Source organism: Aethalodelphis obliquidens, unplaced genomic scaffold (assembly GCF_003676395.1).
Source record: "Aethalodelphis obliquidens isolate GAN/ISIS:26980383/991018 unplaced genomic scaffold, ASM367639v1 scaffold31, whole genome shotgun sequence".
Classification (NCBI taxonomy): Eukaryota; Metazoa; Chordata; class Mammalia; order Artiodactyla; family Delphinidae; genus Aethalodelphis; species Aethalodelphis obliquidens.
In genome coordinates this window covers 10548412-10575990 of record NW_020837975.1, presented here as the reverse complement: position 1 = coordinate 10575990, position 27579 = coordinate 10548412, and the positions used below count along the sequence as shown (strand labels likewise).

General features: G+C 38.3%; 1 protein-coding gene across 3 annotated transcripts in view; it reads left to right on the top strand.

Annotated features, from left to right (window-relative positions):
- The window catches only part of BTBD9 (BTB domain containing 9), a 411686-nt gene that overhangs the window by 4866 nt on the left and 379241 nt on the right, over positions 1 to 27579 (top strand). The gene's annotated exons all lie outside the window — the stretch shown is intronic.

Sequence of the window (27579 nt, the reverse complement as noted above, 5' to 3'; positions counted from 1 at the left end):
ATTGGAAGTTATAAGAGAGTACTGCTGTATAAGGAAATCAAACAGTTGTGCAAAGATATAAACACATTGAAAAGAGATTTCAGGAGTTAAATTGTAGCTAGATCAGTTAGCTACTCACCACGCTTCCTGGGTTCTTGTTCTCTTTCATTTATTCTTTCTGCTAACAGTCATTAAGTATTTACTGTGTGCCAGAAACTGTGCAGAGTGCTGCACATAGAGGGATGCTCATTGCTCTGGGTATCCAACACTGGCTTTAGTTAGGGGGTATGATACTGTGTGAATGAGTGTGCACACACTTTGTCAGGGGAAGATCTGATGCCTAAATTTTATAATCTTGAGAATATATTGATATGAGTAGACATCAAGGACTCGAAGTTAAATTCATTCAGCCGTATGTATGTATGCAAGGGGCCATGAGAAAATATAGAGATATATGGAAATTTTTTAAAGCAATCAAACAATATATAATTTGGTAGAGCAGAAAAACATATTTACAATACTATATAGAATATGGTAATTTGTGACCGCCTGGAGGGGTGGGATAGGGAGGGTGGGAGGGAGGGAGACGCAAGCGGGAAGAGATATGGGAACATATGTATATATATAACTGATTCATTTTGTTGTGAAGCTGAAACTAACATACCATTGTAAAGCAATTATACTCCAATAAAGATGTTAAAAAAAAAAAAAAAGAATATGCTAAGTGCTATATAAGTATTGATCACAAACTAGGTTCTCCAGTACTTGTTGAGCACCTGAGTGTTCAGTTTTGATTTCAACTCATAAGCTATTATAATGTTCCAGAAATTATAACATGTCATAAATCCACATTAATCTCCTGGGCTGCCTTTTGGATCTTTATATGATGCAAAAAATATTCTGGCATTTTGTGTCCTTGTTTTCTTGGTTTGGGAAATATAGTATATAAGTAACAAGATCATTAACTACTAGCTACTGTTTATCAAGTGGCTGTAGTATGCTAGGCCTTTTCGCTAAGTCATTTAATTCTTATAATAACAACCTTGTAAGCTGGATATTATCCTCATTTTACTAGTAAGGCAACCAAGTTTCAGAATGGGGAGAACAGTTTGCCTGTGTTCGTGGCCAGCGAGGTGGGACAGGGCTTCAGCCCCACGCTTGGTCTCCAGAGCCAGTGCTCTTCACGCATGTCAGCATGGGGCCCTAGCATGCAAACCTCCAGGTGAAGAAATCCAATCTTGTTTCTGCTGATTCGGGCAAAGTTGTTTGAGAAGTTAGAATTTTAATAACTGCCTGAATGATTTGAAACAGTTTGATAATATTGTTAGGAATGGAGGGGGAAAGGAGGTAGACAATTAAAGGTCCTGAAGCTGATTTTCCAGTGAAGACATGCTATATTTGACCCAAAACTTTTTAGTCAACTGACCGGTTATTCTACATAAACATTCAGATTTTCCATTCTCTATGTATAGGTGCAGTCTTCTGGAGGAAGAATTGTACTTTTCCATGCTAATGACATTTAAAGTAAATTCACAACTACTTTTTTGACACTTAGGGAAAAATATCTTGCTGCTCACCTCAAACAATGTATACTTGAGATTTCTCAGCTAATCTTCTTTGTCTCTGCACCACTTATTCCTTTCACCCACCCAAGTGTTTATTTTTAAATCTATTTACAAGCTAAATACTTGTCTGTATATCCTACTTCTGGTTTAATGTTCTTATTCTGATTAGATTTATCCCTTTTGGGTCCTATTTTGTACATTCCTGGAAATATCGATTATAATTATCTTTGTAAAGCATAGGTGATTTCCACTAATTTCATAATAAATTTTTAAATAAAATTATAGTGATACAAATGGTTAAATATTAAACCCTGTATTTGTTATCTATTGCTGTTTAACAAGTTACCTCTAAATTTTGCTGCTTAAAACAACAGACATTTCTTATCCAACAGTATCTTTGGGTCAGAAATTCAGTTGAAGCTTAGCTGGGTGGACTCTGACTCGGTTGCAGTCGAGCTGTGACCAGCCTTGCAGCAGTCATCTGAAGGCTTGACTGGGGCTGGAGGATCTGTCTCCAAGATGGCTGCAGCCTTAGGTCTTTCTAGGGCTGCTTGAGTATCCTCACAACATGTCAGCTGGCTTTACCCAGAGCAAGTGATAAAAGAGAAGAACAAGGAGGGAACCACAGGCCTTGTATATCCTATCTTGATGACACACACTGCCACTTCTGTTATATTCTGTTTGTTAAAAATGAGTCACTAAGTCCAGCCCACACTCAAGGGAAGCCAGTTAGGCTCCACCTTTTGGGGAGGGATGTCAAAGGATTTGTAGACATATTTTAAAACACCCATAAGTACTTTGTCATATGAAGCCATTTCCTCAGCTGAAATTGATTGTCTCTGTTGTAGCACATGCTGTAACCTTTCTGACTTGTGTATTCACAGTATTTTCTGGAATGCTTTGGAGAAAAGGTAGTGGTTTTTTTGAAAATCTAAAGCAAGTTTTTACTTTTTAATTTTTTTCTGGCCATGGCATGCAGCTTGCAGGATCTTAGTTCCCCAACCAGGGATTGAACCCAGGCCATTGTCAGTGAAAGCACAGAGTCCTAACCACTGGACCGCCAGGGAATTTCCACAAGTTTTTATAAATTAAGATTTCTTGGGGACTTCCCTGGTGGTCCAGTGGTAAAGAATTCGCCTTCCAATGTGGGGGACATGTGTTCCATCCCTGGTCGGGGAACTAAGATCCCACATGCCAAGGGGCAACTAAGCCCGTGCGCCACAACTACTGAGCCTGCGTGCCTCAACGAGAGATCCCACGTGCCGCAAAACTACAGAACCTGCACGCCACAACTGGAGAGAAGCTCGCATACTGCAATGAAAGATCCTGCATGGGGGCTTCCCTGGTGGCACAGTGCTTGAGAGTCCGCCTGCCGATGCAGGGGACACGGGTTCGTGCCCCAGTCCGGGAAGATCCCACATGCTGCGGAGTGGCTGAGCCTGCGCGTCTGGAGCCTGTGCTCCGCAACGGGAGAGGCCACAACAGCAAAAAGATCCTGCATGCCTCAGTGAAGATCTTGCGTGCCCCAACTAAGACCCGATGTAGCCAAAAAAATAAAGAAAATAAATAAATAATTAAAAAAAAGGTTTGTTGGTGACTTTTTTAAAGTTTTGCATCTGTCTCATTAGCTTTATTTTCAATACATCTGGAATCTTTTCATTTTTATCCTATTTTATGCATTTATTCTTATGTAATTTCATTTATACTTATTTAGTAGTTTTCATAATTAATCTTAAATAGAACCAAACATTTCTAGATAAATTAATTTACCTTCCAACCTTTCAGAAGAGTACTTCCCTAACCAGTGTCTGAAGGCACACATTGTAGTTTCCATAGAACACAGACTTTGGGTTACATGATGAGCAATAAATGAGTCTATTAACTTATATTAAAGTCCTTTGGGTACTTTAGAAACTTCGTGAATAGGTCCTAAAGTAGGTCCATTAAATTCCAAATCTCATTCTTTAGAAGGTGTATGTATATAGAATATAATGGATTTAGTCAGGAAACCTTTTCAAAATGTGCCACAGTTTGGTTTATATTTTGGGACTATTTCTTTCTTTTTTTTTTAAGTGTCAATCTTTACCAATTTATATTATACAAAACAGTAGCAATGTAGAATATGGGAATTATCTTCCGCTGCCACACACGCAAGTTGTGAACATTCCAAGCCAATGTATACACTTTGGAGGGGAAGGCTAAACAATAGCATCAACCATGCTACTGAACATAGGAATTTTTTATCTAAAAAGACTAAAAATTAGATAGCAATGTCTTCTTAATATTGCTCTCATCATTGAAGACGGAAGAAACATAAAAAGTGACTGTTTTTTAAGATTAAAAGGGACTTTATTTCTTTAGATGGTAACCAAATCTTGACTTCATCACCCCTACCCTCTACAAGTATCAATTACCTGCTTGCTTTTTCTTCTAATTTTAACCTAATTTTAGATAGACAGAAAATGATTCTCATATAACCTTCACCACCTTCCCCCAAATGTTAACATTCCTGTATATCTTTTCAGAAATATTTGATGTATATTTTTATATTTATTCTTAAACATAAATGTCACCTACCATATTACTGTACTGCATCTTGCTTATTTTTCATTATATCCTGGAGGCTATTCCATGTCAGTACATGAAAAGGCTGCCTCATTCTCTATAGCCAGCTGCATAATATTCCATTGTATGGATGTTGTCAGGAAAAATTGTGAGAGACTATGAAATGGACATAAAAGATTACCGACTGTCCTATCTAGTGCACTCTTCTTTGTTATCTGAACCTGTCATTGTCTTTGAGCTATTTCAGAACTCTGTAAATTGTAGGAAACTGAGAGTAATGCAGATGATTCTTGTCCATAGAAATGCAAGTGGATTTTGTTGAGTGGAATGCAACTGAACGTTGTCCTGGGGATATCGAGCAGTTTTGCAGCATTTATTTGTAAAGCAATTTCAGCATTCCAGACAGCCTATATATACGTATGTGTGTTCTTTGACTTCTCCTTGGGACTGATTTTATTTTCTTCCTGGCTGCTTCATTAATTAATGAGTTAAATAAAATCTTTGACATGTTTTATATTTGCATGATTTTACTTTTTTAAAAAGCCCTTTTAACAGATGTACTATAACAAGTCCTTTTTTTTTTTTTTTTTTTTTCCTGTACGCGGGCCTCTCACTGTTGTGGCCTCTCCCGCTGCGGAGCACAGGCTCCGGATGCGCAGGATCAGCAGCCATGGCTCACGGGCCCAGCCGCTCCGCGGCATGTGGGATCCTCCCAGACCGGGGCACGAACCCGCATCCCCTATATCGGCAGGCGGACCCCCAACCACTGCGCCACCAGGGAAGCCCACAAGTCCTTTTTTGATGGACATTTTATTTGCTCATGCTTGTTTTCAATAGTTTTAATCTCTAGAAAAGTCTGTGCTAGCCTGAAGCAGTACTTTGTGATTACTTGCCAATGAGATTAGTGGATGAGACAGTTTTGATAATTTTTCCATCAAACATTATGACCTGGTCCTTGTCCTCAAGGAGTTTATGGCCTAGTGGAGAAGGAGTAGAAATGGTATCAGATGAAGAGTAGCAGGGTATTGGGTAATTTCCTAAAGGAGAGCTAAGTTTAAGTTCCCCTAAGGGAACTTGCATTGGCTTGCTTTCCTCACCGCATGTGATTTTCTCATAGGGCCCTCATCTGTGCTAGCTGGAGCAGAACTAGACAGCCCTCTCCTTGGAAAGCTGGGTGCCAGTGTTCCTGTTTTTAATGCTGGCTGTGGAACTAGTTAAGTTGGGGAGTCAAATGGAAACCCATGGCTCCAGTTACCAGCAGAATGGGTTATTTGTTCTTACAGACAGTGGCATTAGCAAGAGACTATAGTGGAGTCATATAGTTGGGGGTCAGAGTGGGGTTAGTGGTTATATTCTAAAGTCAAAACAATGCAAAAATCAAGTAATGTCATGGGCTTCCCTGGTGGCGCAGTGGTTGAGAGTCCGCCTGCCGATGCAGGGGGCACGGGTTCATGCCCGGGTCCGGGAAGATTCCACATGCCGCGGAGCGGCTGGGCCCGTGAGCCATGGCCGTTGAGCCTGCGCGTCCGGAGCCTGTGCTCCGCAACGGGAGAGGCCACAACAGTGAGAGGCCCGCATTCTGCAAAAAAAAAAAAAAAAAAAAAAAAAAAAAAAAAAAAAATCAAATAATGTCAAAATATTCTTTAGGAGATCCTTTACTGCCTACAAAGTGCCATGTCATGGTTTTCTTAATACATGCACACCCCAACATAAGCTAATTTGGATTAAGAGAATTTAATTTTACTAGAAGTTTTATTTGACACCCCTAATTTGGCTAAACACCTCACTTCATGAGTGCCACCATTACTAAGCATTTCCTGACCTGCCTCAGTAGCCTCTACTATGAAGCTATGTCTGCAGTTATGTAATCGGTGGTTTGGTAAAGTTCTTTCAGATACTTTTTTTGCTTTTGTGTAGTAGTAATAATCTTGTGTGCATTTGCATTGTTATCATTGATTTCTTTGCTCTCTCTATGTTCTGTCATACCTCCATTAAAGGTTTAATCATCTAAACCTTAACAAATTTACACTTTGTTAACTACTGAAGTAAGTATGTACTATTTATTTCAGTGGTTATTAAACTCTTTTGACATGTGGAAATCACCTGTTGGGAGTTTTTAAAGGAAGGGTTAATGGTTAATTCTCCTAAGGCAGGATAACTGTTCTACCACCTCTCTACCTCTCTGTTATCAGTGCTTCTCTAGAGCCTTCAATTAATTCTTTGCTGCCTCCATTTATCTGTCAGTGGTTGAGCAGTGTATGAAATCACTCGTACCTTCTGTTTCAGGCTTGATTATAGCAAGGAGCATATAGTCATATGAGTGGAGTGACGGCGAGCTCTCACTATTTCTAACTCCTTCTATATACATAGTTGAATTCATAAGTTAAATTTGAATATGTTGTGACTCCTTTGTGGTAAGAATTGACCTAATTCAGGTGAAGTTGGGGAGGAGATTCCCAGGGAGCTTCCTTTCATCTATCTATCTATCTAATACTTCTGAGGAGACACCTTAATAAGCACTGATGTTCAAAGAAGGCTTCCTGGTGAGGGTGACACCTCATTAGGCCTAAAGAAAGAGACCTTACTTATGCAAGGAAAATGTATTTTGGGCAGAGAGATGGCTAAGTGTGTCACAGTAAGTGGTTACGAAGTTTGATGTTGCTGAAGCACAAAGTGAGAGGCAGGGCGTCCTTAGGGAGGAGGCTAGAGTGTAAGCACGGGTCAATTCAAGAAGGGCTGTGTGTGCTCCACGAACTTGTATACCAGCCCAATGACCATAATACAATCAGTGTGATTTTATTAATAATGTGATCACTAATAACTACCATTTGTTGAGCACTTACTATATGCCAGGAACTGTATTAAGTGCTTTATAGTTATTATCTCATTTAATCCTCTGGGATATTCACAAGTAAAAATATGGAGGTGCAGAGAAGTTAAGTAACTTGTTCAAGGCCATGTCTAATGAGTGCAGAGAGTGGATTCCAAATTGCAGAGATCTGACTCCAGAGCCTTTTAATTGGGAGTATTATTTTAAAAGTGTTAAGCAGGGGAGTAGTGTGATTATATATTTATTAGATTGATTATTCTGTAAGCTGAGTGGAGATGGAATTGAGGGGGACAGAAGCTGTTGAAGTATTTCAGGTGAGAGATGACTGAAACCTGAACAAGAATAGGAGTTACTAGATAGGCATAGGAGGGATGAATTAGAGGAATATTTAGGAGGTAAAATTAGGAGATCTAACCAATTGATTAGATATGGTGGGATCAGGGAGAGGAAGGAGTCAAGGAAGTCTTACAGGTTTTTAGCATGGATTGCTGTGTGATGATACCACATATTAAGATAAAGGACAGTGGAGGAGGATATGCATTAAGAGATTAGTTCGGTGTTGAGTATGTTGATTTGAGTTGCCAGTAGGGACATGCAGTAGAATCATATTGCAGGCATATGAATCTCTTCAAATGAATCTGAGATTCACGGGAGTGGCCTGGGCTAGAGATAGAGATTTGGAAGTTAGTAGGAGGTAGCTGAAACTGGGAGGATAGATGAATAGACTCACCAGGCAGTCACAGCCCTGGGAAACACAACTCTTAAAGAGACATTAGTGAAAGAATAGACACATGGTGGTAAAAGGAGAACCAGGAGAGTACACTGTCGCAGAGACTAAGGGAGTAGAGTTTCAAGAAGGGTGTGTCCATATTTCAGAGAGATCCAGGAAGGTAAGGATGGAAAAGCGAACCTTGGATATTCCAATCAAGAGGTTATTGATGACCTTGGTAAGAGTGGTTTCAGTGGAGTGGTGGGCTGATAGTGAGACTTCAGTGGGTTCAGGAGTGAATTGGAGGTTAGAAAGAGGAGGCCAGGGGTATAGATAATCTTATGAAAAATTTGAATAAATACTAGAGAGGTATTAGAAAGTATGTGTGAAGCACAGCGTTGAAAAACTGGCCCTAAACTCTGCATACTGTCAACCTTGGCAAAGCTGATGTGGGCTCAGTCCAACAAACTGAAAGTCTTTGAACCCTTTGGGGGGTGTAGACTTAACTCCTGAGAGTCGGAGTCAACTGCTTCCTCTGTAGCCTCCCAGTGAGTCCTTCAGTTTGCTCTAATTTGTATGTCAATGCAGTATACCTCAGGAAATCATCACCAGTGCACATCATCCTGAACGATATTTTGGTTAAAAAAAAAAGTGATGGGAGAAGTTGGTGGAGGAAACCCTGGGGAGGAAAATGATAGTTATGGAGTAGCTGTTAAGTGTCAAGCATGTACTATGTCCTGTTATTTCATTGCATTTTCATAACCACCCTACCAGGGGTGTGGCTATCCCCATTTTCTGAATGAGGAGATTGAGAACCCGTAGCCTTATCTCCCCTTATCCTAGGTTCTGCCACCGATGTCTGTAAGCTTGGACAAGTTTCTCAGTTTCCTCATTTGTAAAAAAGCGTGGTTATTATCCTTAAGTCCTTCCCGGCTCTAGGGTTCTAGAATCTGTAAATAGTTACCAATAGTGTTGCTGTTTGAACATGAAAAAAGGCTGTTAGGGGAATTTCCCTTTCTCAGTGAATTAGTAACTTAACAGTAACACTGTCAGGTTGTCCACACTAAATAATTTATTTTCCCGTCACACAGTGAGTACCCATTACGTACGTGGCCTTAGAAGGCTACTGTAAAATAAATCAAGTAAATGGGCTCGGTGACACGCTCTCCATCAGTTGTTACTAGCCCCGGGCACATGGGCACATAGCTACCTGCAAGACTGTGTGATGATTTTAAAGTGTGTTATAGGTTAAGTGCTAAGTATTTTTATTAATTTAGGAGGTACTCTGGCATGTGGCCTTTAAAAATTACATTATTATTTTATCATAAATCTTGATTAAGGCAACAAAACATATTTACTGTGGCCAGCTTCACAGCTGGGGTGAAATGTTTTATAGTGTGTATAATGAGCCGCTAGATGATGGTGATTATCTGTTCACATCTGAAAAACGAGAGTTGGGAAATTAATTAGAAGCTTTAAAAGTCTATTTAATTGTGAAAATTAATTTCAAGTAACAGTATCACATGCCCAGTGAGCACTAAATAATTGAGGAGGAGGAGGGAAAAAAGGAAATTATGAGGCTTTCAAACCTTCTTAAGTCCATTTTGGAAAATGGTTAGAACAAAAATGTAATGCTAGTGTGATTTTCAGAGACATCCTTTACAACATGATGTATAAAGAAACAAGATTAGCAAGTAATAAGCATTTTTAAATTAAATATTCTCCCAATTTCAAGCCAGTGTGTTCTAGGTACACTGATCCTGGCAAGCAGAGGTTATGGTTATGGACTCCCTCCTCAGAGGGCGTTATGGAAATTTATAGGAGGAATTTTATTTTCTAATTTGGTTGAGATGCATATTAGTTTATTATAAATTATTTTAAAATTTCTCCCTCATAGCTAATGTATTTTTATAAGTGATTAGTAGGTTCTAAATCTATGAATTTTATTAAAGAACAGTAGGTAGCATAACACAATTTTTGTTATAAAAAGTGAGCATTGGGACTGATAGCGTTGATGCCCACTGCATTAGTCTTCTGTTGATGTGCCACAAACTTACAGCTTAAAACAACAGCCCTTCGTGATCATTTCTGTAGGTCAGAAGTCCAGCATGATATAGCGGTATTCTTTGCTCTGGGTCTTACTAGGCTGAAGTCAAGGGGTTTGCAGGGGCTGTGATCTCATCTGAGGCTTGGGGTCCTCTACCAAGCTCATTAGTTGTTGGTAGAATTCGATTCCTTGTGATCATGTAACTAAGGTCCTCATTTTCTTGCTGGCTGTCAGCTGGGGGTCCCTCTCAGCTCCTAGAGGCCACCCTGAGGTTCTAACTACATGGCCCTACTCACAACCTGGCATCTTACTTCTTCAAAGGCAGCAGGAGAATCTCTCCAGTTGACTATAACAGTGTCTCATATAAGGTAGCCTAATCACATGATTGACTATCCCATATTCACAGGTGCTGCCTATACTCAAGAGGAGGGGATTATACAGGGCACATACACAGGGGAGAGGGAGGAGAATGGGGGGTGGGGGCGTCCTAGAATTCTGCCTACCACAACCACTAGTATCACATCTTCATACCTGCATCTCTTGTATATGTCAGTGGAGTTCAGTTATTTGAAACAGGACCACACTAGCTACTTTAACCATTCATACAGATATCGAGTACCTACTGTGTGCCAGGTACTTTTCTAGGCACTGAGATGAACTGCCCATGGAGCTTATCTTCTAATGATAAATACCTAATGATGAAGATAATAAAATGGAGTAGCAGGTGAGAAGTGTGTGTGGGGGGTATTCTTTTAGGTAGGGTGGTGAGGGAGCAGAGACCGGAATGATGAGTAGCCAGTAGTGGGGACTCTGAGAACAAGATATTCTAAAAGGCAGAGGGAAGGTAATTATAAGGACCCGAGTTCAGGTAAGCTCGTCTGTGTTTAAGGAACAGCAAGGCCAGCGTGGCTGGAGCAGAATGTGAAGAGAGGAGTAGGATATGAGTTCGGGGAGGTGATTTGGTGACAGCTCATACAGAGCCCTGTAGGCCTTGGAAAGGGTATGATTTTTTTTTATATTACATATTTTTATATAATTTTTTATTGAAGTATAGTTGATTTACAGTGTTGTGCTAGTCTCTGCTATACAACAAAGGGACTCAGTTATGTACATATAGACATTCTTTTTTTTATATTCTTTTCCATTATGGTTTATCACAGGATATTGAATATAGTTCCTTGTGCTATACAGTAGGACCTTTTTGTTTATCCATCCTATATATAATAGTTTACATCTGCTCATCCCAAACTCCCAGTCCTTCCCTCCTCCAACCCCCTCCCCCTTGGCAACCACAAGTCTGTTCTCTATGTCTGTGAGTCTGTTTCTGTTTCGTAGATAGGTTCATTTGTGTCATGTTTTAGATTCCACATATAAGTGATATCGTATGGTATTTGTCTTTCTCTTTCTGACTGACTTCTCTTAGTATCATAATATCTAGTTGCATCCATGTTGCTGCAAATGGCATTATTTTGTTCTTTTTTATGGCTGAGTAGTATTCCATTGTATATATGTACCATATCTTTATTCATCTGTCAGTGGACATTTAGGTTGTTTCCATGTGTTGGCTATTGTGAATAGTGCTGCTATGAACATAGAGGTGCATGTATTCTTTTGAATTATAGTTTTGTCCAGGTATATGCCCAGGAGTTGCTGGATCATATGCTAATTTTTTTTTCTTTTTTTTTTGGCTGCACCCTGTGGCATGTGGGATCTTAGTTCCCCGACCAGGGATCGAACCTGTGCACCCTGCAGCGGAAGTGCAGTCTTAACCACTGGACTGCCAGGGAAGTCCCTTTTTTTTTCAAATGGTAATTCTGTTTTTAGTTTTCTGAGGAACCTCTACACTGTTCTCCATAGAGACTGCACCAACTTACTTTCCCACCAACAGTGTAGGAGGGTTTGGAAAGGGTATGATTTTTATTCAAAGATAGGAAGGCATTAAAGGGTTTTAAGCAATGGAGTGACTGATCTGATTTACATTTTCAAAATATTTGTATTGAGAAGGGGCCTCTGGGGGTGGGGGAGATGTATAAATACAAATAGATAAATTCTGTGAAGGAAATGAATACAGTCATATGAGTGCAGATGATAAGGTATCCTGGCGAGCCTGAGGTCAAGGAAGGCTGCCTGAGGAAATGGTACCTGAATTGCACCTGGAGGATGGAAGGTGAAAAGAGGAAGGGGTCCCAGCAAGGGAACAAATTATGTCAAAACCCTGTGGCATGAGAGAGCTTGTCATGTGCCAGGGAACATTAGGGGAAATGGAGTCAGATAGGAGCCAGATTCCACAAGCCTCGAAGGCCTAGTTAAATGTTTTTCCTGTTCTCTTACGTTAAGAGGCTTGGGAAGCCACTGAAGATATTTAAGTGGGGGTGAGAGTCATGGAGGGGTTGAGGGAAAGAGTTCATAATCAGTCTTATAATGTGACATTCAGTCTGGCTGCTGTGTGGAGGACAGCTTGGGGTAACAAAAGGGAGATGGGTTAGGAGCTAAGAGATGGTCCAAATGAGAGACAAGGGTGGTGAGGACTAGAATGGTAGCATAGAAGTTGCCAAGAAGTAAATTGATTTGAGAGCTCATTTAGGATGTAACATTAAAAGACTTGCTGATGAATTAGGTATGGGTGTAAGGTTGAAGCAGGTGTCATTCTGGTTTCCATAATTGGATTCACTGAGCTGAGGAACATTGTAGGAGGGCAGGCTTTTTAGTGGCAGAGAGGACGTAGAGAGTACGAAGTGAGTTTTGAAGTACCTTTGAGGTAACCAAGTAGAGATATAAAGTAGGCAGTGGGATATAGAGGTCTGGAATTCAGAGAAGAGAGCCATTAATATCTATATGGCCTTTTTTGGTTAATTTTGAGGGCTTAAATATGCTAGAAACTGTATTAGGTTCTGGGAGTGTAAAGATGATTAAGACATTCATTCAGTACTTGTTGAATGAATTTATGTTATTGCTTTCTGGAAGTTTGCTTACCAACAAGACAAATCAATAACAAAATCACAGGGCATTGTTGATGGGGGCAGTGATAGAGGGAAACAGAAGCTGATTCCAAATCGTATAAAAGGGGCACCTGACGTAGATTGGCAGTGTCTGTGAAGGCTCTTGCTGAAGGGTGTGAGGTCTGTTCCGAGCCTTGAAAGAGCAGGCAAATTTAGCCAGACGAGGGGAATATAAGAAATTCCAGTAGTAAAAGCTTGTTCATACTAGAGAAGACGATGAAATCTCGGAAGAGCCAACAATTCCAAATCCCTGGCTTTCTCTACAGGCTGGACAAGTGGTGGTAAGGCAGCGTCTGTGCTTAAATTGGGTGTTTTTATGGTGATGATGGTGGACCTCTGATGTAGCCATTCTTGCTCTGCAGCCATTTTAGAAAGAGAGGAGAAGAGTATTCATAGCTGGCAGGGACTTCAGAGAACTTTAGCCCTTTCTTCTCATTTACAAATGAGGTTACCAGTAGCCAAAGAGGATACCTTGCTGATACCTTGTCAGCAAGTCTGTCTCCGGGCGTCCAAGGTAAGGTTCTTCACACTGCTACAGGAGGCCCAGTGCCCTTTAACTATGTATTTCCACATTCTCTGACATATTTATATGGAAAGAGAGTGTACTGGAAATACTCAGATGCTGCCATTGAGTATTGCAGGTCTCCACGTGGGCTGTGTCTTTGGAAGAGAAACTGAGAATTCTCTCTAGACTGTGTTTGTACCCTCTTTCTTTTTTTCTACCCACTGTATCTTTGTCCTTTTCTTCATCATGTACTAGCAACGAATAATAACAACAGTATAGTTGTGCAGTGATAGTAGTGGTTAATATTTATTGAATATTATGTGCTGGGCACCATAGTAATTGTTTTACCTCATTTAATTCTACCAACAGTCCTCTGAGGTAGCATTTTAGTACTACCAGAAGAGAACATGGAGGCTTAGAAAAAAAGGTTAATGTGTCAAGGATTACACAGTAATAAATGGTGGTGCCAAGATTTGAACTCAAGCAGTGTGACTTTGGATACTCTTTACTGCCTTTCCTAAGACAATTTATAAGCAGTGCTGTCCGATAGAAATATAATGTGAGCTACAAATGCAAGCCATGTTTGTAATTCAAAATTTTCTGGTAGCTATGATGAAGGAAAGAAAAACAGGTAAAATTAATTTAGAAATATTTTTATTAAGCCCTATATATCTAAAATGTTGTCATTTAAACATCTCAGTGTGAAAAAATAAATGAGATATTTTCATAAGTCTTTGAAATACAATGTGTATTTTATAGCATGTCTCAATTTGGACTAGCCTCATTTTCAAGGGCTCAATAGCCACATATGATGACTGGCTACCGTTTTGGCCCATGCAACTCCAAAGGGGCAGGAGAGTGAACGAAAATTCTGACTGTTCTGCTTAGTGGAGCCAGAGAGAGAAAAAACCTGCTGAAAATCCACAGATGAGGCAAACTGAAGAAGGCAGAGTGGTAATTCCTGGGTCTGATCCAGTGAGCAGGGGCGAGGGGAGTTTTCTCTCCCATTGCCCTGAAGCTAAGTGAGGTAACCTTTTTTTCTTCCCACATTGAGACTCAGCATTTTTCTGTAGTGTTACTCATCATGGTTAGTTTTCATAGTAGTCCGGTCCTTAAGCGCTTTTGGAAATAAAGAGGCATTTGTGGCTGGCCACCAGATATTGCAACATTCTTTCTGTGGGAAAGAGGTAAGAATTCTAAGACTTATACATTACTTGCTTTTGGAATGTCATCTTTTGTTCGTTGGGGAGGGGGTGAGATTGGAAACTGTAGTGATCTTTTGCTGTGTGATCTCTAAGTTATAGCTGTTACAGCAGAAGGAGAAGAGTAATTAACTTTTTAAGTTTATATTTATGGGTAATGCTCATCACCTGTTACTTTCTTTGCCCTGTAGCTAGGCTCATAGTAAGCCTTCATTCACCCAATTGTTTGTTCAGTTGAATATTAGCTGAGAAGCAAATATACCTAGAACTGAGCTATTTGAATCGTTTCCTTCATGAACTTCCATTCTTAGACACTTGCTTTCCCTGGGTCCTTCCCCTCAGAAAAAGCAACAAAGGCTTATCCTAACAAGCTAAATAACATTGGCGTGTAGAAAGAATGAACAGCCCTGTCCTTCCTCCGTTCTGAAAATGCAGACCTGTGTACTGTCTAAAAGCACATCAGGAGTGTTATATTTTTGTGAATGGAAAAATAGAATAAGGCTATATCAGAGATTTTTACCAGAATGTTGACTCTCGGGATTATACTGTTGTTAATGTTTGTTTACATTTCCGAAGTATCTGAAGAATTTACAGTTGAAAAACCTTAATAAATCACTAGACACTTAGCAAGAGAACACCAAGAAAGGGGCCTCACCTCATAATAATTAAGTGGTATTGTAAGTTTAAAAATATTTGGAAAATGTGAGAAACATCATGCAAAGTGTGATACAGGGATATAACCTTGATTAGTACAGTGGAAATTTGGAAACCAAATACCTGCTGAATATTACGGGGAGGGAGAAGTTCTTAATGAAAACATTTGGTTATAAGCAGTTGAGAGATATTTTTAAGATGAGCACATGTTATTTATTTATTTATTTCTGCATCAGGTCTTAGTTGTGGCATGTGGGATCTTTCACTACGGCGCGTGGGCTTCTCTCTAGTTGTGGCGTGTGGGTTTTTTTTTCCCTCTCTGTAGTTCTGGGGCACAGGCTCCAGAGCATGTGGGCTCTGTAGTTTGCAGCACTCAGGCTCCCTAGTTGAGGAGCGCGGGTTCAGTAGTTGTGGCACACAGGCTTAGTTGCCCCATGGCATGTGGGGTCTTAGTTCCCTGACCAGGGATCGAACCCACGTCCCCTGCATTGGAAGGCGGTTTCTTCACCACTGGACCACCCGGGAAATCCCTGAGCACATGTATTTTTATAATCAATTCCTGAGAGTGACATGGAGTCCCACGTTTGTGTCTCCAACCTATACTTAGATCATTTCATTTCAATGTATTATTTGTTTATTGAATACTGTCCTTGTGGGACACCAGGGAGAAAGACCTAGTAACCACCCTCCAGGAATTTGTTTTGGCTATTTTTAACTATTAAAAATCTGTTTTTTACTAAAACTCTATTCCCATCAATAGTTTCTCATTTCTTCTCAAATTGCTTCTCAGGAAAGTACAGCAAGTCAGAGATCATCTGTATCAGTGTATTCATCCTTTTGTTTGGAAAAAAAAAAAAAGGCCTCCTTTAGATAAACAAATATTTCAGCACTTTTTAAAGTTTCCACTTCTTAAAATTTTTTAAAATATCATTTAAATAAAAGATAAGTCAATTCTTGTTTTAAAAGAAGGAAACACTTCAGAAGTACATTGAGTTTAAACATAAACCTTCCCATTCACTCCCTTCTATCCCCTCACTCCCACCCCCCTCCCTGGAAGTTACTACTGTTAACAGTGGGTGTGTGGCCTTGCAGTCCTTTTTTCCATGTATGTATTTACTTAATTAGTTCAGTAGATATTTAAGTGCCTTCTTAAATATAAAAACACACATATATTTATATTTACATAGTTGGATCCTATTGAACTGAGGCCTGCTCTCTGCAGTTAACTGTGTTTTGGAGCTTAAGTCAGAACTTTCAGATCTATTCCGTTCTTATTAACGGCTGCCGCGTTGTAGGGATGCACTGTAATTTATTTTCCACCCCCCCCCACTTTCTGCTATTACAAGCAATGCTGAATTAATAATCCTAGAAGCAGAATTACTGGGTTATAGGAAATGTATATTTAAAAATTTGACAGATTCTGCTAAATTAACCTCTAAAAAGCTGAACCAGTTTATATTTCCAACAGCAACATGAGATCATTGTTTTCCTACATATATGGTTTAGTTATAGAGATTTAGAACTCGAGGGGACCACAGAATGTGGCCCAACCCCTTCTACCCCTTTTCTAAGGTAGAAAATGAATCTCAGAGACTTGAAATGATTTGTCCAGATCTTACCCAGCAGAACTATGAGTACTTCCCAGTTTCTGATTCTGTGTTCTCTTGGAGGCATCTTAGTTTAGACACATTTTATAGTGCAAGGTTCTGCCATACTGTTTGTTTCTGTTTCTTTTCTGTTGTTACTCGAAACAAACTTCCTTTTCAGTTTCACATTTTCTGATAGTGCCCTGAGACTCCTGCCTTTGCCATCTTGTCTACATGGAACATCTTTCACTTAATATCCTTAAAAAGCTACCTCCTTCCATTATTTAAAGCCCTCCTTATCCACAGGGTGTATGCATTACTTTAGATTTCCCCATAGGTACAGCACAGCAAAGGAAGTATTTTATGAATCTTCCTCATCAGCAGCTGACCCTACCCTGTTGGCCAAGTAAAACATAAGCTTCTTCTTTTATAAGCTTGGAGAAGGAAATAGACTGCAGGCATTGGTCTATTATAGCATTTCTGCTACATTTGATCATTTTATGTCAAATAATGTGATGACATTTAAACTAAATGAACTCCAACTTAACATTAAAAATTTTATTAATTACAGTTTATTTTTTTCTCTTAAAAATAACAAAGAATGTAGTCTACTTATAAAGTGTAAGTGGAATCTCCTCCTCTTGTGTTAATATATTTATTGCTAAGGTATCTGCATTGGAGGCTTGTTTCTCTTATAAAGGCATGGTCCTGGTATCTTTTCTTGATGGGCTATGAGAATTTGTGTCAGTGACATCCCAAATTGATGCTCTAGCTGAGCTGGTCACATATCAAGATGATAACTTTAGGTAAAGAATCAACTTATGAAATTCTAAGGAACAGAAATCAGCCTTGATGCATAGTTTGATCGTGATAAAAGAGATAGAATTCAGTATTAGATTTGAATTAAATTTGGTCCATGAATGTTGTTCGGAACTGAGGATAGCAGTCTAATCATAAGCTTATCAATTATTCAGTAGCATCTTGGGGATATTAGTGCACAGAATACAGAAAGCCTATCCGTTACCCTTTAGAGTTTTTGTTCTAAAACAGAAGGAAAAAAATGTACATTATTCTCTTTTTTAATGGATTTTATTCTTCCACCGTGTCAGTGAAGCTTATATGTGCACTGGAAGAGTGCACATATAGGCAGGCCACATATTTGCATATTCATGGGGGTTTATGGAAGATTTGGGGTAAGATTAAGTTTGGAATATGAAGGATGACAGTTTTACAGGAAAAGTCCATTTTCCTAGTCTTAAGAGACGTGGACTTCTTGAACTTTTTGCCTAAGATTTTGTTCCTGAAATGAAAGTTATTTGCTTGACACATGCTGTTCATCCCCTTATTCTACATACACACTATAGATTTGGATTTGGCTGTAGATTTGGCCTTGGCCATAAATTTGGGTCAGTGGCTCTCAGTTTGAACTGTTAAGTGCTAGACTACATGAGGATAATTATCTCTGAGTTTTATTCTTTCTTTTCATTGCAGTAGAGAATGGTATGTTGGAGGAATAAAGACAATGCTCATAAAACCAAGGGAAGGGATTATATAGGGGAAAAAAAAGAACAAAAGGAAGACTAGTATAATATGTGAACATTTCCTTTAGATTATATGCTAGAATGGCAACAAATAAATTTATAAATCAGGATTTTAGGTGGACTAATTTCTCAGAACTGATCTTCTTTTAAATTTCACAGAAGATAGCCAAGATAGCAGGGTTTAACAAACTGCATCAAAGTATGCACAGTAGAACATTTTTATAACATCTACAAATGAAAAGCCAATTTCCTTTATGTAGACAATAATGCAAATGTTCACAGTAGCTTTGCTACAAAGAAATTAAATTGTTGCAATTGATGATTCCACTGCGTTAATGGGAGTTCACGCTATAATAACCTTTATTAATTAGGAAAATATCCTATAATTTAAATCCGGGCAAGAATATTACAGACCCTTAAGTTGCCACTGAAGAAATTAAAAAGAAATGGCTGTCCTGTATTTTCAAATATTATTATAACTAATAACCTCTGTACTCATCTTGACTTTTTCATTGTTTTTTGGCTCTTGGGGCATATATTTTTCTGTTCCCAGTGTACAGTTCATATAATTTTCAATAGACTTGGGACCAGTAAGGCTGATAACCCAAAAAAGGATAGTTATATAAACTCTAAGATCTATAAGTGATAGCCATTCTTAGAGTTGCAGTCTGTGACTTGTCATTTACAAAAGTGATCCCATTGGATAGAGGGTTGACTTATAGGGAGTTACACAGTGGCACAAACAAGAGCTGAGAGACTGAGGGAAGGTTGTGGCTGGATAACGTAGGTCTTTGGGAAATGGGTTAATAAAATCTGGTGATAGGTTTCTGTACCTTATCCCTTTCTGAAGCATAAGCTCAAGAAGGTACTCTAGGGAAGAAAGAAGCAAGCTTCAATATTTGGGGAAACTTTAAAATAGAATGAAACTCTCTTGGGTCATTTGATACTTATTTTGTTCTAGCATACCTGATTTGAACGCTGTTGTTTGTTTGCCGGTGTTTGGGAAAGATTGTTTTTTTTGTTTGTTTGCTTTTATTTTTGTTTTTTTTGCGGTACGCGGGCCTCTCACTGTTGTGGTCTCTCCCGTTGCAGAGCACAGGCTCCGGACGCGCGGGCTCAGTGGCCATAGCTCACGGGCCCAGCCGCTCCGCGGCATGTGGGATCTTCCCGGACCAGGGCACGAACCCGTGTCCCCTGCATCGGCAGGCAGACTCTCAACCACTGCGCCACCAGGGAGGCCCAAGATTGTTTTAATTAAAGATTGGATCCAGAGAAACTGAAGAAGTAATGAATAGAAAATAAAAATAATACTACAAATTATATATTGGGCTGTTTTTGCCTTGGGAGTCTCAGATATTTTGTGATTGAATAATAGAATAGCTTTTCCCAGCCACCCCAGAATTAGATGTCATTGCCAAACTAAGCCAGGAGCATTGCCTAGTCTAGGAAAACACTTCTCACAAGATGGCCCAGGGCTTCCCTGGTGGCGCAGTGGTTGAGAATCTGCCTGCTAATGCAGGTGACACGGGTTCGAGCGCTGGTCTGGGAGGATCCCACATGCCGCGGAGCAACTGGGCCAGTGACCCACAACTACTGAACCTGCGCGTCTGGAGCCTGTGCTCCGCAGCAAGAGAGGCCGCGATAGTGAGAGGCCCGCGCACCGCGATGAAGAGTGGCCCCCGCTTGCCACAACTAGAGAAAGCCCTCGCACAGAAATGAAGACCCAACACAGTCAAAATAAATAAATTAATAAACTCCTACCCGCAACATCTAAAAAAAAAAAGATGGCCCAAGGTCACTGGTAGGCCCTGATCAAAAAATAACGGCAAATGTCAGGTGATCTCATAGTCTTTCATTTATATATATCCTTTGGCAACTTGCTAATAACCATACAAGTGAAGCATTAAGAATATGTAAGACGTGGCATTCATAAATCCATGTTTGCATAATACTAGGGTTTATAAAGGATTCTGATTTAGTGTTCTACTAAGAAGTCTGGCTACTAAGCAGTCTGATGCAGCATTGCAAAACTCCTATTCCACATATGAACATGCGTAAGTTAGAATTAGTTTATGTTTTTGGAAAGATACATATCACTGTTATGTTGAGTTGTGTTTTTCAGTTGTTTCTGTTTTTTTTTTATTATAAATTGCTGTTTAGCCTTATCATTATCAATTTAATTTGTTACAGGTTGTTCAGCTAACCCTATAGTGTATATTGATGCATATTTGTATTAATAATATTCTTGGTCTGTAATTTTTCAGTAACTAGAGTTTTAACTACATTGTAGTTAAAATGTGAATTATTCTCCCCATATTAGTAAAGCAGATATATATGTAATCTCCAAAAGTTGGATTGAAAAGTGACACCTCCTTTTTTTTTTTATCACCCATGGCATATTTACCGGGTCTGAATAGGGTATTTAAAAAAAAGTTTGAGAACTACTGGTGTGAGGAGCTAGTTGGCAAGTCTAGGAGTCAGAGTGAGACTCATTTCTGACTTCTTCCATAGCATAACTCTTATAAGTTCAGGACCTTGACAGACGTTGGTTTAAATCTGCTATTTATTGTCTGTGTCCTTGGACTAGTTGCCTAATCTTATCTGTCCCTCAATTTCCTATTTGTTAAATAGGATAAAAAAAGTACCTACCTAATCCACTTGTTAGAATTCTAGGTAAGGTGGTGTGTGTAAAATGCTTAGTACTCTGCCTAGCTTATAATTAAGTCTTCAATAATAGTAACCATTATTATTAGGTGAGAAGTACTTTCTGTGTCCCTATTGCAAAATGGTTAATTTGCTACTAGATTGTTACTTTGTTTTAAGCTTCTGCCTTAAAAAAAAAATTTATAGGAGTGTAGTTGATTTACAATGTTGTGTTAGTTTCAGGTGTACAACAAAGTGCTTTAATTATACATATACATATATTGATTCTCTTTCAGATTCTTTACCCATATAGGTTATTACAGAATATTGAGTAGAGTTCCCTGTGCTATACAGTAGGTCCTTGCTGGTTATCTATTTTATATATAGTAGTGTGTGTATGTTAATCCCAAGCTCCTAATTTATCCCCACTCCCACATGTTTCCCCTTTGATAACCGTAAGTTTGTTTTCAAAATCTGTGAGTCTGTTTCTGTTTTGTAAATAAGCTCATTTGTATCATTTTTTAAAAAATTAGATTCCACATATGCGTGATATCATATATTTGTCTTTCACTGTCTGATTTACTTCACTTAGTATGATAATCTCTAGGTCCATCAATGTTGCTGCAAATGACATTATTTTGTTCTTTTTTAAGGCTGAGTAATATTCCATTTTACAATATGTATGTGCCACATCTTCTTTATCCATCTCTCTGTTGATGGACATTTAGGTTTCTTCCATGTCTTGGTTATTGTAAATAGTGCTGCAGTGAACATTGGGGTGCATGTATCTTTTTGAAGTATGGTTTTCTCCAGATATATGCCCAGGAGTGGGATTGCTGGATCATATAGTAGTTCTATTTTTAGTTTTTTAAGGAACCTCCATACTGCTCTCCATAGTGGTTGTACCAATTTACATTCCCACCAACAGTGTAGGAGGGTTCCCTTTTCTCCACACCCTCTCCAGCATTTATTGTTTGTAGACTTTTTGATTATGGCCATTCTGATTGTAGTTTTGATTTGTATTTCTCTGATAATTAGTGATGTTGAGCATCTTTTCATGTGCTTTTTGGCCATCTGTATGTCTTCTTTGGAGAAATGTCTACTTAGGTCTTCTGCCCATTTTTGGATTGAGCTGTTTTTTTGACATAGAGCTGCATGAGCTGTTTGTGTATTTTGGAGATTAATCCCTTGTCGGTTGCTTCATTTGCAAATATTTTCTCCTCTTCTGTAGGTTGTCTTATTTTTTTTATGGTTTCCTTTGCTGTGCAAAAGCTTTTAAGTTTCATTAGGTCCCATTTGTTTATTTTTGGTTTTATTTTCATTACTGTAGGAGGTGGATCAAAAAAGATATTGGTGCGATTTATGTCAAAGAGTGTTCTGCCTATTTTTTCCTCTAAGAGTTTTATAGTGTCTGGCCTTACATTTAGGTCTTTGATCCATTTTGAGTTTATTTTTGTGTATGGTGTTAGAGAATGTTCTAATTTCATTCTTTTACAGGTAGCTGTCCAATTTTCTCAGAACCACTTATTGAAGGGACTGTCTTTTCTTTGTTGAATAGTTTTGCTTCCTGTGTCATAGATTAATTGACCATAGGTGCGTGGGTTTATTTCTGGGCTTTCTATCCTGTTTCATTGATCTATATTTCTATTTTTGTGCCAGTACTGTACTGTTTTGATTATTGTAGCTCTGTACTATAGTCTTGTCATTTTAATGCCTTTAATATGGAGGTTCATTGTTAATAATAGTGTATGTTTCAAATGACCTTGATAATTGCAAATTTGGGGGTCAGTTTTTTACTGAAATATATTTGACATATAACTGTGTAAATTCACGGTGTACAACATGTTAATTTGCTACATTTATATATTATAATATCATTGCCATTGTACAATAATTAGGACCTCTATCATGTTACATAATTATTTCTTTTTAGTAGTTGGAATAATCAAGTTCTAGTCTCTTAGCAAGTTTGATTATAATACAGTACTGCTGTCTATAGTCACTATGCTGTGTATTAGATCTCTAGGACTTATTGGGGGAGGGGTCACCTTCTTGTAAAATCAGATTACTAGGGGTAGAGTTGTCATAGTGGCCATTTTCTTGTTGTCTGCTTGTGTTGGCAATGTTACATTATCTTCAATCAGTGGTTTCCTTGCAGGAAACTTTTTAAATTCACTTGTCATTTTGTGAGCAATAATTTAATTTAAACTATATAACCTTTGGTAAATTCAAGTAAGCAGTCCCAGGTAAACCTGATATTTCCCTTGAACAAAGGAGGACACTGCCTTTTTTCTCATTTTGCTAGGTTAAAAATATATATCAATATAAGTGTTAAGATTTTCTTCCCAAATTCCTATGGTTTGTATTCAACTCTCCCTAGGATGTGAGTACCCCATTTTAGAGAGCAATTTGCTAATTATTTGAATATTAACTCTTATTCTGACACATGAGTATAACAGATAATTTTTTATAGTTGTTTTGGTACGGTACTTACGGAAGATTACTGTATTTGACTTTCTACAAATCATAATATCATGGCCTGCTAGTTCTAGAGTTGACATTATTTGTCATCTAGCCCTACCTTCCTCAGTGGACAGTGAGCAACTTTATCTTTCACTAGTCTTTGTGTTTCTGTCACCTAGCACTGGGCCTGTATCGTAGAGAGAGCTCAATAAATCTCTTATTGAATGAATTATATATAGATTCAGAAACTAGTTTGTCCTTTGGCCAAGAAGTGTAGAATCAATGTGGCAATTGGTAAATGGAGTTACATACAGTCTTCATAAAATAATCTTATCAAGTATTTTTATGGTACAGTTCCTTAGTGTTCCAAGTTGAGTATATCTATAAACATTTGTTTACAAACATATAAAATCATAGAACGACAAGAATTTGGAGCTGGACTGGATGTTAGAAATCATTTAATCTTTCTCAGAGAAAAGGGATCTCAGGAATCCCAAGACGAGAAAATGCCCGTGAACTCTTCTTACCATAGCACTTTACTGCCTGGTGATACTACTCTTCTGCAAGGTTTAGAATTGGATTTGCAAAATATCAGAATCAAGGTTACACCTGCTAGTATGGTCAGTCTACACCTGTTTATTCAGACTTTTGGATGACAAGGGTAGAGTATATATCAAAAGAAGTGAGGCATCCTTCCAATGAGAAAGTAGAATGTGATTTTTTGTGAGTGTTTAAGATGCAGACAGGACATCATTTATTTCCCCAAGCAATATTAATTTAAAGTTTAAGGATTACTACTTCAAATTACACACCACATGGGTACTAAGAGCAGAAAGAAATTGCTAAACCATATGCTTATAAATGCCATCTCTTTCCTCAAGAGAAAGATCATTTATATTTTGCAATTAAAGAGCAGAAGGTCTTTTTTCCCATAAAGTTCTTTCAGTCAGGAAATATGGGGGGGGGTGTGGAGAGGGTTTCCCAGGGGAGATTTATACAGCATTCAAGGACTCTTTCGCATCTCCACCTGATGGAACTTTGCCTTTTGTCTATTTCCTGATTAAGCTCTGGAGAGTAAACTTTAATTCTAAAAAATATAGTAAGCTCTTGTTAAAGAAAAGTTTGTAAACAGTTCTGCTGGAAGTGAGCTTTAAGTAAAGAAATTGATATTTAGGTCAGCTTGGTTTTTTGAATAAGAGGCAATTATAGCATTACAACATTGTGAACTACATACGGCATTCTCACTTTATTGATGGACATTGTTTACTTTGGTTAGAACAAATGGGTGTGGGTTTCTTATAGCATAGTAAATAGTCAATAACCCTGAGAATTTTAGTACTGCGGCTTTAGTCTTTTTTGTTTTTTTCTGATGCATTTGAATCCAGGAGAGTTAACCAACCACAAAAAAAAGTGTAGTTTCTGTACCACCATCCCTGGTAAATAAATTCATAGGAAGTCTCAGAACCCTCAACTAATAATTGTATATGGTATCATGAATGGTACCATTTCCTCTCTCAGAGTAAGTCCCTGCTCCCCCTGCCTTCCTACCCTTCTCTTTCCTCTTACCTTGAAGGAGCAGCTTGAATAAATAGATTGCCCTTGCCCTCTGGGACTGTCAGCAGGAGCAAATCTCAGAGCACTTTGTTTGCATCTGAGAAAATCTGTAAATTTAGAAAAAGTCATACTGAAAATCTCATAAGGTGAAGATCTTTAGTTGGGATGTATCAGATAGACTGTCCTAGGCCATGCTACCCAGGTATCTGATATTCATTACTTTTTGCCTGTCTTAGTGTAATGAACTTTTTGTCCTTGACTTCAAGTTGTTAATTAATTTTTAACTGTGGACGTAATATATAGTCCTTCTGCTTACCATTCTGTCTTAGTCATTAAATCCGGTACTACTGGATGTGGCAAATTAAAACACTTGCTGTCTCATTCAAAAGCTAATTTAATTTGTAATTTTAGTAGCCAAAGTTATTGAAATATTTGTGTATAGTTTTATTACAATAAAACATTCTTGTTATAAAAATTTTAAACATTACAGGAATATGTAGTACACTATGTGAAATTTTTCCCACAGCCCTAATCCATTGGGTTAACCCTTGTTAACAATTTGATGTTTGGGGCTTCCCTGGTGGCGCAGTGGTTGAGAGTCCGCCTGCCGATGCAGGGGACACGGGTTCGTGCCCCGGTTGGGGAGGATCCCACATGCCGCGGAGCGGCTGGTCCCGTGGGCCATGGCCGCTGAGCCTGCGCGTCCGGAGCCTGTGCTCCACAATGGGAGAGGCCACAGCGGTGAGAGGCCCGCGTACCGCAAAAAGCAAAAAACAAAAAAACAAAACAAAACAAAAAAATTTGATGTTTGCTTTCTATGTATTTAACAAAATAAGATTTTATTATAATATTGTTTTGCAGCTTGCCTTTTTGCATGTAAATACATATATTTAAAATTTTTTCAATGTCAATAAAGTATTTAACTTTATTCTTTTAAAATCATTGTATAATATTCCATTGTAGAGGCTTACCATTATTTGTTTATCCAATTCCCATTAAATGGACCTTTAAGCATTTTCGATTTTTTACTGTTACAGAAAGTGCTGAAGTTGACATTCTTGTGTATTTATTTTTGTGCTCTTGTGTGAATATCCAGCTTACTTCTTTCAGAACGGCCAGCCAACATTTTTTATTGAAAAAATGCATATTTTCTCCCACTGAATTGAAATGCTACATTTACATATACTATACTGAATTCTTATGTATACTTGGGTTTATATCTGGACTAATGTTTCAGTGATATATCTCTCTAATATGACATTGTTTTAATTGTTCTAATTTATGATTTGCTTTCTCATCCAGTAAACTGGCCTCTTCTCATTGTTCTTTTTTTAGAATATATATGAAATCACATATTTATTCTTTCAGATGAACTTCTTTACCTCAATTTACTTTAAAAACTCTGTTGTGATTCTCATCAGGATTACTTTTAATTCCTGTGTTAATTAGAACTGTGTCTCTCAGCTTTACAAACTTATTGGTAAATATAAAATTCTCATTTTTCCTTCTCAGTGTTCTAATATGTGTGCCCATTTGTCAAATTACTGTGTTTAACTGTGTATCCCTACCAAGAATGTTTTGTTGAATTTTGCTTTCTGTTGCTAAAGCATTTTTTGTTTTTGTTTTTTTAATATTTATTTATTTATTTGGCTGCACCGGGTCTTAGTTGTGGCATGCGGGATCTTCGTTGCCACATGCGGGATATTTAGTTGTGGCATGGGAACTTTTAGTTGTGGCATGTGGGATCTAGTTCCCTGACCAGGGATCGACCCCAGTCCCCCTGCATTGGGAGTGCAGAGCCTTAGCCACTGGACCACCACGGAAGTCCCTAAAGCATTATTTTTGTTTACAATATAAAGTACAATAAAATACCAAATATGCTTTTTTCACATGGTGATTTAGAGATGATTGGTCTCTTTACAACATCTCCAAACAGGGTATGTCTCTTCATTTGTTTTTCTTAAGTCCCTCAGAAGAGTTTTATAACTTCCTTTACATGTTCTCTGAGTTTATTCCTAGGTATTGCTTATGTTTTGCAATTATAGATTGCAGGTCATTTCCCTCATATTTTCTAGCTGGTTGTTTTGGGCATGAAAGGTTACTATATATTTTCATATACAGTTGACCCTTGAACAACTCAATGGTTGGGGGGCCTACCCTCTGCACAGTTGAAAATTTGAATGTAATAGTCGGCCTTCCGTGTGAGGTTCCTCTGTATCTGCATTTCCTCCGCATGTGAGGATCCACAGTTGTGGATCGTGTAATACTGTAGCATTTACTATTGAAAAAATCCGAGTATAAGTGGACTCTGCAGTTCAAACCCATGTTCAAGGGTCAACTGTAATAATTTTATGTGGTCACCTTAGTGAACCTTGTTTTCTCATATTTTTTCAGTTGATTCTCATGGATTTTTCATGTGGGCAATGAGATTATCAGCAAATAGTGATTATTTTGCCTGTTTGTTTCCTAAGCCATTTACCTTTAACTTGGTTTTCTTAATTGTATTATCTTTTGTTCCTGAAAAATGTTAATAGTGATGAATAGACATCCTTATCTTATTTCTGAACTTTCTAGGGATGTTTCTACTGTTTTATTATTAACTAGATGCTTATATCTGTTGTAGTTAGGCTGTGTATATGTGTATAAATTTTAGGAAGTATTCTTTTATTCCTATTCAATTAAAACTTTTAAAATAAAAGGAATTTTAGCTTTTATTGAGCTAATTATATGATTTTTT